General features: G+C 40.7%; 1 long non-coding RNA gene across 1 annotated transcript in view; it reads right to left on the reverse strand.

The window, feature by feature from the left end:
- The window catches only part of LOC125692606 (uncharacterized), a 45182-nt gene that overhangs the window by 23564 nt on the left and 6649 nt on the right, over window positions 1–14969 (reverse strand). Inside the window, exon 4 of the long non-coding RNA XR_007376779.1 lies at window positions 12956–13122. This is a non-coding gene — a long non-coding RNA (uncharacterized LOC125692606). The remainder of the gene's footprint in view (window positions 1–12955; window positions 13123–14969) is intronic.

A 14969-nucleotide genomic window follows, 5' to 3' on the forward strand; every position in this document is an offset into this window, starting at 1 on the left:
AAAAAAAAAGGGCATGTAGGTGACACTTCTTGAAAATCTGAAGGTCTACAAACCTTTTGGCTACAGTATGATATACAGTATTGTGCTATAGCCCTCAAAATTAAAAGACACTTGTTTTGTATTTAATAAAAGACTAAAATCTTTTAATAAAAGGTTTCTAGTCAAGGACATGAAATGCTGAAGAAAAGTGTACCTGAATTTTGTTAATATATAACAATGAAACTTAAATAGTCTCCTGCAAGTGGTTTTTTTGAACACGAATGCAAATGAGCATTTGGTAACATTTAGTTGTTTTCCTGTTTCTGTACTTACATGAGAACAAATGGAGATGAGTAATGGGACAGATTAACCCCAACTCAAATTGGTACTGGTACAAATGTACAACAACAAACAGTTCTCCAGAGAGGTCTCAACAGATGTGCCAGACAGATGACAGGAGAAAGCATATTCCCAAATCAGAGAAAGGGAAAAGAGGACATGATACATTAATGACCTTGCCCAAACTCATGCTAAACACTTCTTTTTGTTGTTGTTGTTAAATCAGAGATGCAGTTTGAATTAGCCTTCTGATTTCTAATCTCTTTGTCTCTAGGAATTATTCCTCTTCTCCTGTTCTCAGGACAGGATCAAAATAAATCCATTGATCAAAATAAATGACTAACAAAAGGATATTACAAAGGATATTACTTTTGCCACCACAACTCTATTATGGCAAGGCAACAGTCTGTGCAATGCAGCCAGCAGCAGGCTAATGCTACTGTTCACATCAGCAGAGGTACTACATTTATACCAAGAACCTTTGCACCCAGTAGTGCTTCTCATTGTGTCTGCCAGCTTTCTTATCTCACCTGCTTTGCTTTAGGGCAGATCACAACTTCAAGGTAGGTCTACAAAAGCAGCCAAGGGTCTGGCAGACTGAGGGGAAAAATCATGGGCTACTTCTCATTGGGCAGGATAAGGGCAAGACAGAGAAACTGCTCATTTGATACAGGACCAGGACCACAACAAACCACACAACCACCACAGTTGAGCTGTGCTTCAAGCAAAAAAAAAAAAAAAGCAAAACTGAGGTTTCAGGGTGTATTTTGTAACTTAAGGCAAGCGCTGCCTTAAGTTAAGAGGAACACAACTGAAAAGAAAAGCAGATCTGATCCCTTAAGAAACGTGCTACTGGCCAATGACTCAGATCTTGTTTCTTTGTTCAATCACCTCCGCTCAACAGCATGGTCTTCAGGCTCCTTGTCTACATAAATAAAGGCATGGAATCTGAGGAGTTAAAAATGACTCCACATAAACTTATGTGAACCAGAACCACGTTAACACACATACATTCACCACGTGAGAAGGGGCCAGGTGCTGCTTCTCACTCAGAATTTCTTTGCTGCAGAAGATGGGTGACTAGGTTACCTCACCAGCTCCTTTGTTAATTAACAGAACTGGAAACAATCAACCTGAGGGCAGATTGAAAATACAGAGACTTTCAAGTAAATCTTAAAAGGTCATATGAACTCCTCCCTGCTTGAAACGGGTCTGAAAGCAAATCATCTTATTATTAGTCTTATTACTGATATGCCAAGCAGTGCAAGACACAGATGGAAAGAATTCAGCTGGCACGTCCATGTTTACAGTAGGTTACCAGCTGTGAGCATGCCCTCAGCATACACGTGCACTTACAAACAAAGAGCTGAGGAGCATTTCAACAAAGCAGCACACTGACGTGTTTGTTTCTTCTTTCTACTACTTCTCAAATGTCCCACTGTGCAAAACATCCCCACCATTCCAGCCATGGCATGAGGTAACACCTACAAAATATACCCAGAGATCCATATCGTAGCACAAAGACGTATCACAGCCATCATTTTGTCACTGTCTGTGTTGATAAATGATTGGTATTGAAAAATACCAAAACAGAACAGCTGTTGCACCTCCTAAAATCACAGGTCAGTACTAACCATCAACAGGTCACTTTCTAATGAGTTGAATGTAATTTAGAGCAAGAAGCCTGACCTTTCTTCAAGTGGACTTTGAGCTGGCTTTTCAGTTCAGAAGGGAAAGGAGTTATTTTACAACCAAGCTGTATTTTTAGAGCTTAGAGCAGCCAGTGAAAAGGAGACTCCTGAACAAACCCCTGTTCCCAAAGTAGATGCCCTTTGCAGTAACTACACAAAGAGGAAACAACAATTCAGGTACTCTTTGACATGGCTATCCCTAATGAAAAACTTGTTGAAATATGAAACCCTACTAAAAAAAAAGACCTGATCATAGCTTAGGAATTAAACGTTACTGGGATCTCTCAAATACTGCTGGAACTATGGAAAAAATTATTGAACCGCCCACAAAGAGATGGATATTAACCAACCAAACGTGATTTCATCTGATACACGTTTAAATGCTTTTTTTCCCAAAACTATCCAGGCAAAGTACGGGACCCTGACATCCTGGAAAATATTTCAGGATAGTGCATTTGTCTCATGAGCTGTCTGATGCACATCAGACAGGAAAGCTACTGCTGCTCTGATGATTGCAGGATACCTTGAGCTGCAAAAGCGTAACCAGGTAGTGTTAACAGAAGTTAGTTTGCAATGTTTAACCTTGCTTGGTAGGGTAGCTTATTTTTGGGCATCCTAAAGAGAGAAAGAGTTACACAGCTTTGTGCAGGACACTATGTTATTGTGACAGACATACATTTTAAAGCCAAGAAGCATTCAGCATACGGAGTAAGCCTGCCAGTCTTTCCTCACCTGTAGTCACCTGGGTCTGACTTACACTGACTGCCACAAAAAGGAAAATGAAGATGCTACAAGAGGCACTTTGTCCCTACAGCTTCTGAGGACAAGAGAACTAAACGCCATCATTTTACTCTGCCTAGTTAGAATGATACAGGTGTTCCCTTTGAAAAAGTCAGCCACATACACTGAGGGAGCAGTGTGTTTATACAGGACTCCTTGTAAAGGCAGCACTACGGAAGGAAAATGTATGTTTCATGAAACAATCTTACCTGCTTACCTGAAGCTAATTTTCAAGGAATGAACTCTTCAGTTTCATAAGCTACTGTGTTTAAGCAACAGATGCTAGAAATGATCAAAGTCAGCAAAGGAAAAAGGGAAATTTGCTGAGAAAGGACACAGGACTACCAGTCTCAGCGATACGCTCAGCTGTTACACTACCAGGAGTGATACAGGGTGCCAACGAAGACACAAAAACCTCAATGCTGGGTAAACACCACAGCTGACTTCTGCCCATAACCAGCACAGGAACTCAGCAGAATGCAGCTGACATTGCTGCTTTCCACCCCTAATGCCTCTGTGTCTCACAGCCATCTTTTCCTCCCTTGGCTAAAACAGCCCACCCCTCTTTGAGAACAGAATGAGCCACAACATCATAATACTCCTGCTTCCTTGTGCAACAAACCTTCCTTCCTCTTCTATTTTAAGTTCTTATATACCAAGTCAATCTATCCCAAAAGGTTCTTAAGTCTAAAATCTCACTCCACGTATCTGCTTCTTTTGTAAATCAAGGACTGGCTTTCAGAACCCATCAAGAGAAAGGAGTAGCTGTCAGAACATCATCTTGCTTCCAGCAGCCAGCACCTTTCCCTCACATTAACTCTCAGCAAGACTTCACAGGGAAGTACTCCAAGAAAGTTCTGTGAGTTACGAGTCAGCCTTTATATGAACTAGCATTCTTATTACAAAGAAGAGATGGTTCAGTGAATGTATGAGAAAGATCCCCGGCAGCAGAACATGGTAATGGCCCACCAAAGATTCCACTTTTCAATAGAACTGCAAAGTTCTATTGAATTATATATCTTTTATACCATATAAATTAATTTAAAATATAGCTTTGTTCCAGGAGCTGTTCTCACAGAGCAGCAAATCCTGTGGTCACTTGTCTGTCAGATTCTGTCTGCAGTCTGAACTAGAAGGAAAAGCTTAAGAGAATCATCTGCTGTAAGGATGGGCACACAACATGGATGCAGATTTACAGTACCAAAGCTGCTGATTTGAGAAGCAGTGGAAGAGTGAACAGAAAGACCAACTATGACCTTATAATCAGATTTACACATAGATCCCAGACACAATATGCTGTCATAGGAAAACAGTGCTTTGAAAACCCTTGTTGCAGTTTGCTGCTTACCTCTCTTGTCTGTCACTTCACCCATCCTTCCACTTGCTCTCAAACTGTTTGATAGAGTTCTAAGAAACAGCTGCTTGAGACAGATGACCTTTACTTCCTATTAGAAGTTAATTTGTTTGGCACAAGCTGACTACCTGTATAATAACATACCTAGAGACACAACTTTCCTACCCGCACCGCTAACGCTCCAGTTCTTGTCTTGATTATCACAACATACTTCTCCTTGGCCTTGACAGATGCAAACCCGTCCCTCTTACTTCATTCGAAATACTGTGGCAAAGACGATTTCTCCTGGCTCGTTCCTTTGACCAGGCCATGTCTCTCCCAGCAGTTTTCAAACACCAGCTGCTTCTCTGCAAATACAACCTGCCTGTTCTGATTACTGAGGTGTCCCAGCCCTGTCCCTCCTCCTCTTCATGCCCTGCTGAGGTGCTTCACTCTGCTCACACGGAGCTGCAGGCCCAGCTTTCACATTCCTGAGCCTCCTGCCACACTCCCATGGTGACCAAGAGATCTCTCAGGACAGCTGCAACGTATTGGCAGCATTACCCTATTGTCTTCCTTCGCAGTTCCCTTCAGAATGCTCTCCCCCTTGAAGCCCTAAAGAAAAGCTTGGACAATAGTTGGCGCATCAGTGTGCCGAAAACATCGCCTGGCGTATCGCCATCACTATCCCAAGCATCCTTCTCTTCTTAGTTGGTGTAAATTGCAACCTCTTTGGAGCTGTGATCTTTTTGTTCTGTAATTGTACAACACCAAACACTGAATACCCCATCTGTGGTTAAGGGTCAGGTACACACATAAATATAAGCAATAATGAATCCACAGAAGTTCACAGGTTGTTTGGGAATATACGGTAGGCCAGAACCTGAGAAGCTGCCAGAAAGCTCAAGTCTTACTCGTAAGGTGTGCTACCTTCATATTACCTAATATATTACATACCTAATTGCCTTGACACCCTTTGGTATTTCTAAAGGACTTCAGAATATTTCTGGGTAGCATTTCTCACAGAATGTTTAAAGATGTTTTGACAAAAGCTAAATACATTTGGGAGTTAATAATTAAGAGAAAATCCCCCAGAGGGTTGTCAGAGCTGCTGGAACAGTTGCAATAAAGGACCTCACAAACTACTGTGCTCCATTTCAAACCCAGAGGTAAACTTTACTGTGAAAGCAACTATGGTTGCTTTTTATGGTTTTTCTTGTAGAAAAAATAGTTTTTAATGGTCCAACGAGTTGAAATAATTGACATGAAGAGCTCAACTGTCCATCTGTAGAAATTCCCTTTGTTTTTTGTTCTGTGTTGATTTATTCAGTGGATTCAATTACGCAACCCAGTCCAATGTTCTCCAAAAGCACATCTCCTAGCATCATATCTAGCCTGTGAGTTTCCAGTGATGGAGCAGGTTTACATACTTGCTAAAACCTGACTACAGTTCTTCTACAGCCAAAACAGCCTGATCTGAGTCAAGTTTTACTCCTCTGAATTTCATCCCTTTGATTCCAGCATACCACCTCACATATCCAACCCCCATCCTTGCTACCTACCTAGTCCAAATACCCAGAAGCACACAGCTTTGTTGATGTGAAACTGTAAAATCCTTCTAATCTCTCCTTATAAATAATATTTCTTCTGAAAATGTATTGTAATGGACACCACACAGACAAGAACATGGGAAAACGTTCTAGCCATGAAGCATTCCAGTTCTGCTTGGAGACTTCAACTCAAGAAGCTATTCTCTCCCCCTTTCTGGTAACAGTACCAGTTTGTTTTGCAGAGCACCTCATACTAAATGACAACATTTGAATACAAACAGTAGTTTCAGACACTGGAAAACATCATTGATATCAGTACTGCTTCTCTTTTTTTAATTTTTAACAGAAGGTTGGGCAGATTATAAGAAAAATACCAAAATTATAAGTTACAAATAAAATGTCAGAACTTGTCTTGTTTTTCAAAATATTCATGCTGAATTTGCTTCTCACTATTATTTCCATAGATCTACTCAAAAGCCCAGGCTGGAAAGGATGATGTTTTTTACCAAGAATTAACGAGATCATCTCTTGTCTTAAAACAAAGAAATCATGATGAATGATTACCCTTCTTGCATGCTTCTAGTCTCTTGAAATTTTACACAGCTTCTCAATATCTGCAATTCTTCATTATCTCATTTTTTCCTTCTGCTACAAGAAGAACCTAGTTAGCTACTAAGCCTTTGTCCATGAATATAAATATTACCTACTAAGGCGTATTGGTCAGGAACAGATTCAAAGTCAACTGGCGACAATACTCAGTAACACTTGGAACACATAGAAATCACAGAAGGCATTCCAAAACTGGGCAAATTCACATATTTTCCTTTTAAAGTCCTTGCCAATTTCAGCAATCTTGTTTCTTTTGTACACGAAATACCGCAGGCCTTTCCAAAATGTATCATGACTGTTCTCCTTACCTCTCCCTAGTCCTCCTGGATTCCTGCTTTTTCACCCACCTGCTCTGACCAAGCTACTGTGCTTTAGGAGGGGGGCCTCTCTGACAGCAGACCATCAGTCAGGTTACTGAGGTCTGCTCTAAGCTGTTCTCAACAGATACAAGGATAACATCATACTACTGTTTTTTGTTGGTTTTTTTTTCTTTTTTTTTCAGGAAAGGAAGCAAACTGCAAAAGGCATCATTTCAATTATACTGCCAAATCATACGCAATACTTCACTAGTGAAATCACATACAACTGCCAACATATAGAAATGAAAGTGCATGCTCTCCTAAAAAGAGGTCACAGGAAAACTAGTTGAAAACCATGGCATTTAAGAGATCTGTGCATTAATTATCCCTGCATTTCATGAATGCCCACATGCTCGAGCTACTGGAAATTAACTGCAACAATTGCCTCAAGTCTGTGCCACACTACGAGCCTGTACATGGCAACCTGATAGGACTGCATGGTTATGACCTACGTTCAGATGTAACAACCTCACTCTGAATATGGATAAAATAACAATGAACTGTTAGATATTGAACATTTTGCCTCAATATACACACGGAAACATAAATGAAGAGGAAGAAAGCATGTGCATCTCCAAGACTGTTTGCGAATAACATGTGCTCTTGGCACGACTCAATGATACCAGCTGAACTACAGCAAGTAAATTGCTCAGCTTTTTGTGTTCTATCATCATTGTATTAATATCTTCTACAATTATGGCTTCGCTACGACAAGAGCATGGATTGCTATTATTTATTCATCTATCCCAAGGCCTAACTTGTCAAATCTGCGTGCAGAGATGACAACTGCATCATTTAGCTACATTGCACAGGATAAAAATGCTAAAATTAAATAAGAGCAGACTAAACAAACAGCAGACATAGAAACACTGAGTTTTGACTTCTTTGACACTGCATGAGTAAGAATTTGTTGCTGAGTTTTATTAATTTGCCACTCCTTGACTCAAGCAGACATTCCTTCTATAACCACTAACTGTCATCAGGCTGTGTAGTTTCACTTCCATTCTACTGAGAAAGACAATCTGCTAAAAACAAACCAACCAACCAAACTGTTTTAACGATACTTAAAAATTTTACATAACTATGAGGCATGTTGTACCAGCAGAAAAAGTAGCTGAAATACACCTGAAGTTTGCCAATTGGTCTGTAATAAGGGACTGCAGAATCGCAGAATGGCTTGTGTTGTAACGGACCTTCAAGCCCACCCAGTTCCTCCCCCCCTCTGCCATGGGCAGGGCTGCCTCCTAGCCCTCAGGCTGCCCAGATCCCCATCCAACCTGGCATTGAGTGACTCCACGGATGGGGCACCACAGCTTCTCTGGGCAGCTGTGCCATGTTCTCTGCTGACCCAAGCACTGACTGGTAGAGCAACTTCAATCGATCAGAAATAGAAATTACAAAGTAAGAAGACTCACTCTATCAGAATTCTTGTCCAAATGAATTTCCCTTCTTAAAAAAAAATGAAAACACTGCCCTCCTTTGGATCAGACATCAATACTCTTTAGTTAAGTTAGAATACAGCAGGAAAATCTCCGCTCTTGCAAGGGTGAAGTCTGGCAGAAAGATACTGCATCCTTTAGCTAATTCCTATGTAAAGTCCATCTTGCAAAAGGTCTTACCAACCATGCACCACATTTCGTTCTAATCCATCAAAGCACAACTGTATGTAGTATAGTTTAAGCAAAAGGTGAAAGAGCATTTTGGTTTGCTTCTTTGCATTACCTAGAACCATTTTAATAACCCTCATAAAGTTGTAGGCAGTTGTAAGAAGAAAACAGTAAGTAGCATAACATAACAGTATGGAAATCTTGACTACTATTTATTCCTAAATGTAAATAAGTACAGCTTATATAAGGTGTAAAAAATCATCTGAATGATGATAGAAAGAAACTATAATAAATCAGATTAGATGTCACAGTAGCAACAGTATCAATGAATTTAAGTCTTATCTAGAAAGTATCAAAGAAGAAAAAAAAAAAAAGCATGTCAGGTTTGCCATGAAGCTGAAGATGGAAGTGATCCTTATGGGTCCCTTCCAACTCAGGATATTCTGTAATTCTACAATTGCATACAATACAGTAGTATTTGGAATCAGCCTCTACTAGAAAGATAGTGAGCACACTTTCTAGACATTTCTGGATGTTACAAAATTACCTGGCAACATCTTCCCTACTCTCACAGAGAGGATAATTTGCACACAATGCAATGGACTTTAGAAAACATACAGGCAGCACTCTCATCCAAACAGATAAAATGTTGGTAGAGATGGGGTTTCCATACACAGGCAAAGCATACAATATACAGAGCATAAATAATTAGCATAAATGAACATCAAAGTCATCAGTGGGGACTAGCTGCGGATTCAGAACACTGCTGAGCTGTGGGAGTACCATTCCATCAGGAACAAATACAAGGAAAGGGACTGAAATCTACTGGAATAGTCAAAGATAAGGGAGACTATCTGGGAAAAAGCAAAGAGAAAAAATGTGTTTCTTTTCCTCTTTCTCAGGCAAAACACAGACAGTTTGATCTGACTAATGAGAAAAAAGTGCTGTTAGAGCTGCCTTTTGAGAGGCTGCTTAGTTTTTGCACAACTCTGCAGGGCTTGTCAAAGAAAAAATTGAGTAGGCATTGCAAATTCTGGCGCTTCATACATGGGCTGGATGTAGAGAGCTAATAAACCTTCCTTAAAAAGAATCCACAGAGCATAAGAAAGTTGTTTATTCATTAATTTCTTACACATGCAGACTCTGTCTTCACCTTCTGTCTAAAACTGTTCTGCTGGATGCCACCTCTAAAGTTACTGCATTCAGTACTAAAGGACAAAAAATATCATCAAAATATAATTATAAAGCAATTCTTTACCTTCCACTGCAAAGACGACATTTCATGCTAAGCTCAGAGTAATTTCCCTAAATATACAGCTAAACTCTTCCATCCATCCCCCAGGAGTAAGTACCAGACTCCTGCCTTGTATTTATGATCAAGAGCAGGGAGCTGTGAACCACAGCACAAAGGTGAGCTACTGCCCATCAAATGATAATAATTTGCCCCTGTGGGAAGCAGACTACTACACTGTGTCTGCCAGAACTCGGCAGGAGTCAGGACTTGCACTAAGTGACTGATGACAGAAACAGGGTCAGGTAAAGAGGGCTGAGAAGGAAAGAAAAGGTAAAGGTACACAGAAATAGGGACAAAGCAGAAGCGCGGGTAGGGGTAAGCGTGGAACTGGGATACAGAACAGTACGGCGTGGAATAGAACGCGGCAAGAAAGAGAGAAATGGATGTTACTGGTTTGCTTTGATCTGTAGAAATATTCTTCCATAAGACACGCTATCCTTCCATAAGACACACAAAGCAGGGGTGGTTAGAGCTGTCTTGTGTCTGGCTAAGTACAAAGTCCTTCTGTGTTGGATGCTGTGAAACTGTATGAAGGGCTTGATACCTTTCAGTGGCTAAAACCACATCTCCTCAAGTGAAAAAGAGGAAACCCAACACCACCAGAAGCTAAAAGATGTATTGTTGCCATTTTCCCTGGCTTTTGACGGGGAGAGAACAGCTTTCAGATCCATCCCACCTTGTACGCAAACTTCAGCTGGGGCACAGAACAAGCAAGGCTTTTGTGCTGCTCTGCTTCATCTGCTCAACTTTATTTATTTATTGATTTATTTTAAACCTGGTGGCACTGCAGGTAATTCCATCACCAGATACACAACATCTCAGAGGCATTTTTTCATCTCTTGGCTTCTGGTGATTTTTTTTTCCATATCAAGACATTCACATACAACATATAGTTACTATTGCATGGGCCTTGCAGCTGGCTTTCGACAAATGACACATCATTACAACTCTCAGAATTGTATCATGGACTGCATTAATATAATGGTGCATTTCTTCCAATCATGAACTGATGTACTTTCATAGTATCTTAGCTTTGACTCTCTACAGAGAAAGACTTGCTTAGGTCTGAAGAGATCTTAGCAGCACTCAGGCTCATAGCTGAAGAATAAAAAGAAAATAGAACAGTCCCGATATTTCTTATTTTTTAAGCAAAACCATTGAAGAATAGCATGTTTTAGTCTTTGGGTTTGGCAACCCTATCACTATTGTTTAGTTGGCTTTGAAATTGAGTTTGTTCATACACAAGTACCTCCTCCTTCCAGCTTTCCAAAATCAAGACTGGAATCATTCACTCTAATACAACCTGATCTCCACACAGGAAAGCTCACAGTAGAAGCCCCCCAAAATTGTAGAAGTCAACACTTGACAACAACTGCTCCCACAGCCTCAAATCAAATCAAAGTCAATAAGGTGCTTTCTAACAGTGAGGTACAGAAACAAATTAAGTCCTCATCCATTTAAGCATTGTGACTTACAGAACAAGGCTTAAAATAACAGACCTTTCCCTTGTACTGATACTTCTCATATGTGTTCAGTTTCTTCCAGGGTTCCCAGGTCTATTTCCTGTTAAGTTTTGATCCTAATCACAAGTTTTTATTGTTTATTTTTATTTTTATTTTTTTACTTTATTTTTTTTTTAAAGAAAAATGTCTTTTTTAAGGCAACACCAACATCTGGCAATGCTACTGAATGACACTGGGCACAACTCTATTAATAGTCACTGGGAAACGGCCTGTTTTATAGAAGATAGAATGGGTCCAGAAATTTCTTCCTGTTTTAGAAACTGTTTTGTTTTGGGCTTTTTTTTATGCATGAAGTCTCTTTCAGCTGTGATTTTTGGTTTGTTTTTTTTTTTTGCTATTTGCTATGGTATTATTTTAAGCGTTATTGATCATCAAGACCATTAAAAGCATTAGTCACGTTAAATAATTAATCTATCCAGACTAGCTTCAGCCACAGATACCATCAGCAGTAACCTTCCAAAATACTTGTATAAAGAAAATCCAGCATAGCTGCAGCGTAAACAGACAGCATTCAAAAGCCAGCAAGACAAAAATGGCCCAGCAACCACGTCACATGATTATATTCCAAGGGGATTTCTGCAAAGAGCATTAAATCATCTCACAGTTTTGAAGACGAGATACGCAACAACAGGAAATGTGAGACCTTCAAATGAGGCATCACTATGAGAACATCAATAACATTAGTAAAAGAAGGGGCCTTTGAAAAAATGTTTACATACACATGAAAGAATTTGTCCTTCTCATTCTCACTTCTAGCATCTGACTGCTGAATGACTGACATCCTACTCTGCAGCTCACTGGCAGCTCAGTAGGCAAAGTGTGGCAGCCTGTTTACTGGCCTTGGCAAGGGCTTCAGGGATGTGATAGACCAGGAGGCAGACAGCAGCAGAAAAAATGACAAATGCCAAAACTCCCTTGGTGCACAAAGTCAGCAAGACCGATGTAAGATGTTATTGCAGGCTTTTAAAGAAGGGCCATGTGGAACTGCAGGCGTCCCACTCAGGGTACTTGCAGTAAGGCTGATCAAGCCCAAGGCAGACAGAATTCAGGCAATAAAGAGACCACAATTAGATTGAAATGGCAAAATACTTTCAAGTCCCTTATCTTTTCCCTCCAAGTGCCATAATAGGGAAGAGAGAGAAAAGGTAGGGAAGAGCCTGTTGGCAGACTCACTATTGGACAGTGTATCAGTATCTGTCTTGCTGCAGCAGCACATAGTGCAGTGAAAGCCAGCTTATTGTATTCCTGAAGCTAGCAGTGCTCTGAAGCCAGCGCTGAAATGTGTTGCTAGAGCTAGACTGCCTAAGTGCTCAAAGTAGCAACCTCAGCACCTGAATAATCACAAAGGGAAATTTCTGTATCAAGATCCACACATTTTTGGAATTTGTTTGCAAAGTAAAATCAATTATTACATTGTTGATTAACCAACAATCGAATTCATAAACTGATGGGATCTTCCCCAGTGAATCCTGCGTTAATGACTAAATATTTAAAATCTGAAGTATTTTCCATTTAATTGCACTGTGAAAGGGAAGAAGAACATTGGCTAGCTGGTTACATACCTGAAGGGCTCCCAGACTCCCAGAAGGACCAAGAAGAGGGAAAAGTTCTTGTAATCAGAGTGGCCACGTTCAGTTTAGAAGGACGGTAATGGCCAGCCATATCAGAGAACACCAATAAAAGCATAAGGAACTGACATTCTGGAGCAGTGTTATGCACTGCCCAATTTTCTGCTTGTTACCAAGAATCAGAAGAAGCATTCAGTATGGCCCAAGTGATAAAGAAAGAACGCTTGTCAGTTTCTAAACTGGTATACTCCAGCAAGTTAACCAGTAATTTCCTAGTAATTTTAATGAACAAAGTGAAAAATCTTGAGATATGTAGAAATTACCTGAGCCAACTCTGTTGCTGAATTAGTACCACCTCCAGAATTACAACTGAGTGGAGTGAAGGAGAGCAAGCTTGCATTCGAAGAGAAGGGCAGACTGAGGATTCTTAGTCACTTCCAGCATCCAATGAAAAAAGCTGCTCTGCCTCACGTTACTTGCACCAAGTCACCTAGGTAAGAATTAAGACAAGACACATCAAATGAAAGCAGTGGGAAATGGAGCACACTGCTGTAATTCACACGCTAGTAAAATACAGGTAGTCTGCCCAGTCCCTGTCCAGTTTTACAGGAATCACAATAGAATTAAACTTCCAGGAGCATGTGAAGTACTCTGAAGCAGTACATTTTTTGTTTTTCTTTTAGCAGACAAATGTTCTCCATGTCCAGACAGATGTATGGCAGGCAATGTGAGAGTGAAATGGACAAGTGTGAAAGAAAGTGGGTCTATTTCAAGACACACATACCCGATGTTATGAACAAGTCACTCATTTTCAGACAGCAGAGGCTCAGATCCCACTTAAAAATAATTACGGAGGCAGAAAACAGTATGTACACTTTTACCAAATTAAACGTAGCAAGGGAGTGGGCATGAGAGCAAGTGGGCAGTTGTCATGGATGGTTTCCAGGTGGCCAATTGTCAGTGCAGCTTCAGAAGCAGCGTTCACAAATGCTGACATTCATTTACATAACATGCCCTCAGAGCTCATCTCAACATTTGCAAGACTGCCACAACAGAGCTTGTAAGTATCTTAAACTGGGGAAGTGTTGAGGCAGGAGGGAAAAGCACACACACCTAGGAGACTTGCTGACAAGTACTGATACACCTCAGCGTACTGGTTAAATCTGCCAATGACACATTTCATATACTTCTGTCACCACCTCAGCAAACTGTTGTTCCTCAAGTAGGTTACTGTCATGCAGTGTCAGTCAGGCCAGCTCTGAGCACGCTGTGAATGTACTAGCACTATCACTGCTTTATTAGCATGCACTAAACACGTGCAGCAGTTCCCTTCTAAGTTCATTAATACAGAAACACGCTGGCAGCCGTCACTTCCTAACAAGGCCCATATTTTTAGGATGCTGTGTTTTATACACTGTGCATAACTGATAAAGTACATGCTTTTTCAGAATGTTTAGTGTAAGAAAAATAAATTCAAGCATTTTGTTGTATGCCACAAAGTACTGGCAAATTTATTTATCTGTGTTACAGAACTGCACAGTTAGAGGTGGATTCTACTCCTCTTTATATTTAGACATTGTCTCACTGGAAACAAATGCAGTGTTTTCAAAGGTTCTGACCACAAGTAGAAGGATTCAAAACACAGTTATCCTCTTTCAGAATCCCGTCAGTGTATGTAATAGACTCTGTACCTTACACCTTACACATCTGCATTTGCACATCTTGTCTTCAGAGTGGACTCCTGATCAGAGCAGCACAGCCTGACAGGACATCAGTCACACACTGTGCTACAGCAAGGACCTACCCAGAGCACTCTCTGTCCCCCGTAAACCAACATAAACCTACTGCTTTGGTGGTTTTCACTTCACAAAAAAATTCTATTGCTGATACTGAGAGCATTAGAACACCAGGCACCTCACTACAATTACACCTTTGCAGCATGAGGTCACTGAGGTCTCTCAGCTGACTAACCTCCTGTCTCTGACCCCTCTTGCCTCTCCAAAAACACGTGAGACAGAAGCACTGGGAAATGTTTCCAAAACAAAATCTTTTCTGCTCTCCCTCACAAGGCAGACATGAGGACAGCAAGCAGGGGGTACTCCTACTCCACGTGTGCACAGCTCCTCCTGCCCAAAGGCCTTAATTCACAGGCAGCAGGCTCCCACTGAAGGAAGTGTTCCTCACCACAGCACTCCCATAACAAAACAAGCTACAGACATTGTTCTGCAGTGCCTTTGAATTTATAGAACACAGATGTATGTTTGAAACATGAAAAGCCTCGTGGGCAAGATGGAAACAAGAGTGCCTGTGGAGCCTGCTCAGCTAAAGCCCATCCCT

The sequence above is a fragment of the Lagopus muta genome, chromosome 4, assembly GCF_023343835.1.
Source record: "Lagopus muta isolate bLagMut1 chromosome 4, bLagMut1 primary, whole genome shotgun sequence".
Classification (NCBI taxonomy): domain Eukaryota; kingdom Metazoa; phylum Chordata; class Aves; order Galliformes; family Phasianidae; genus Lagopus; species Lagopus muta.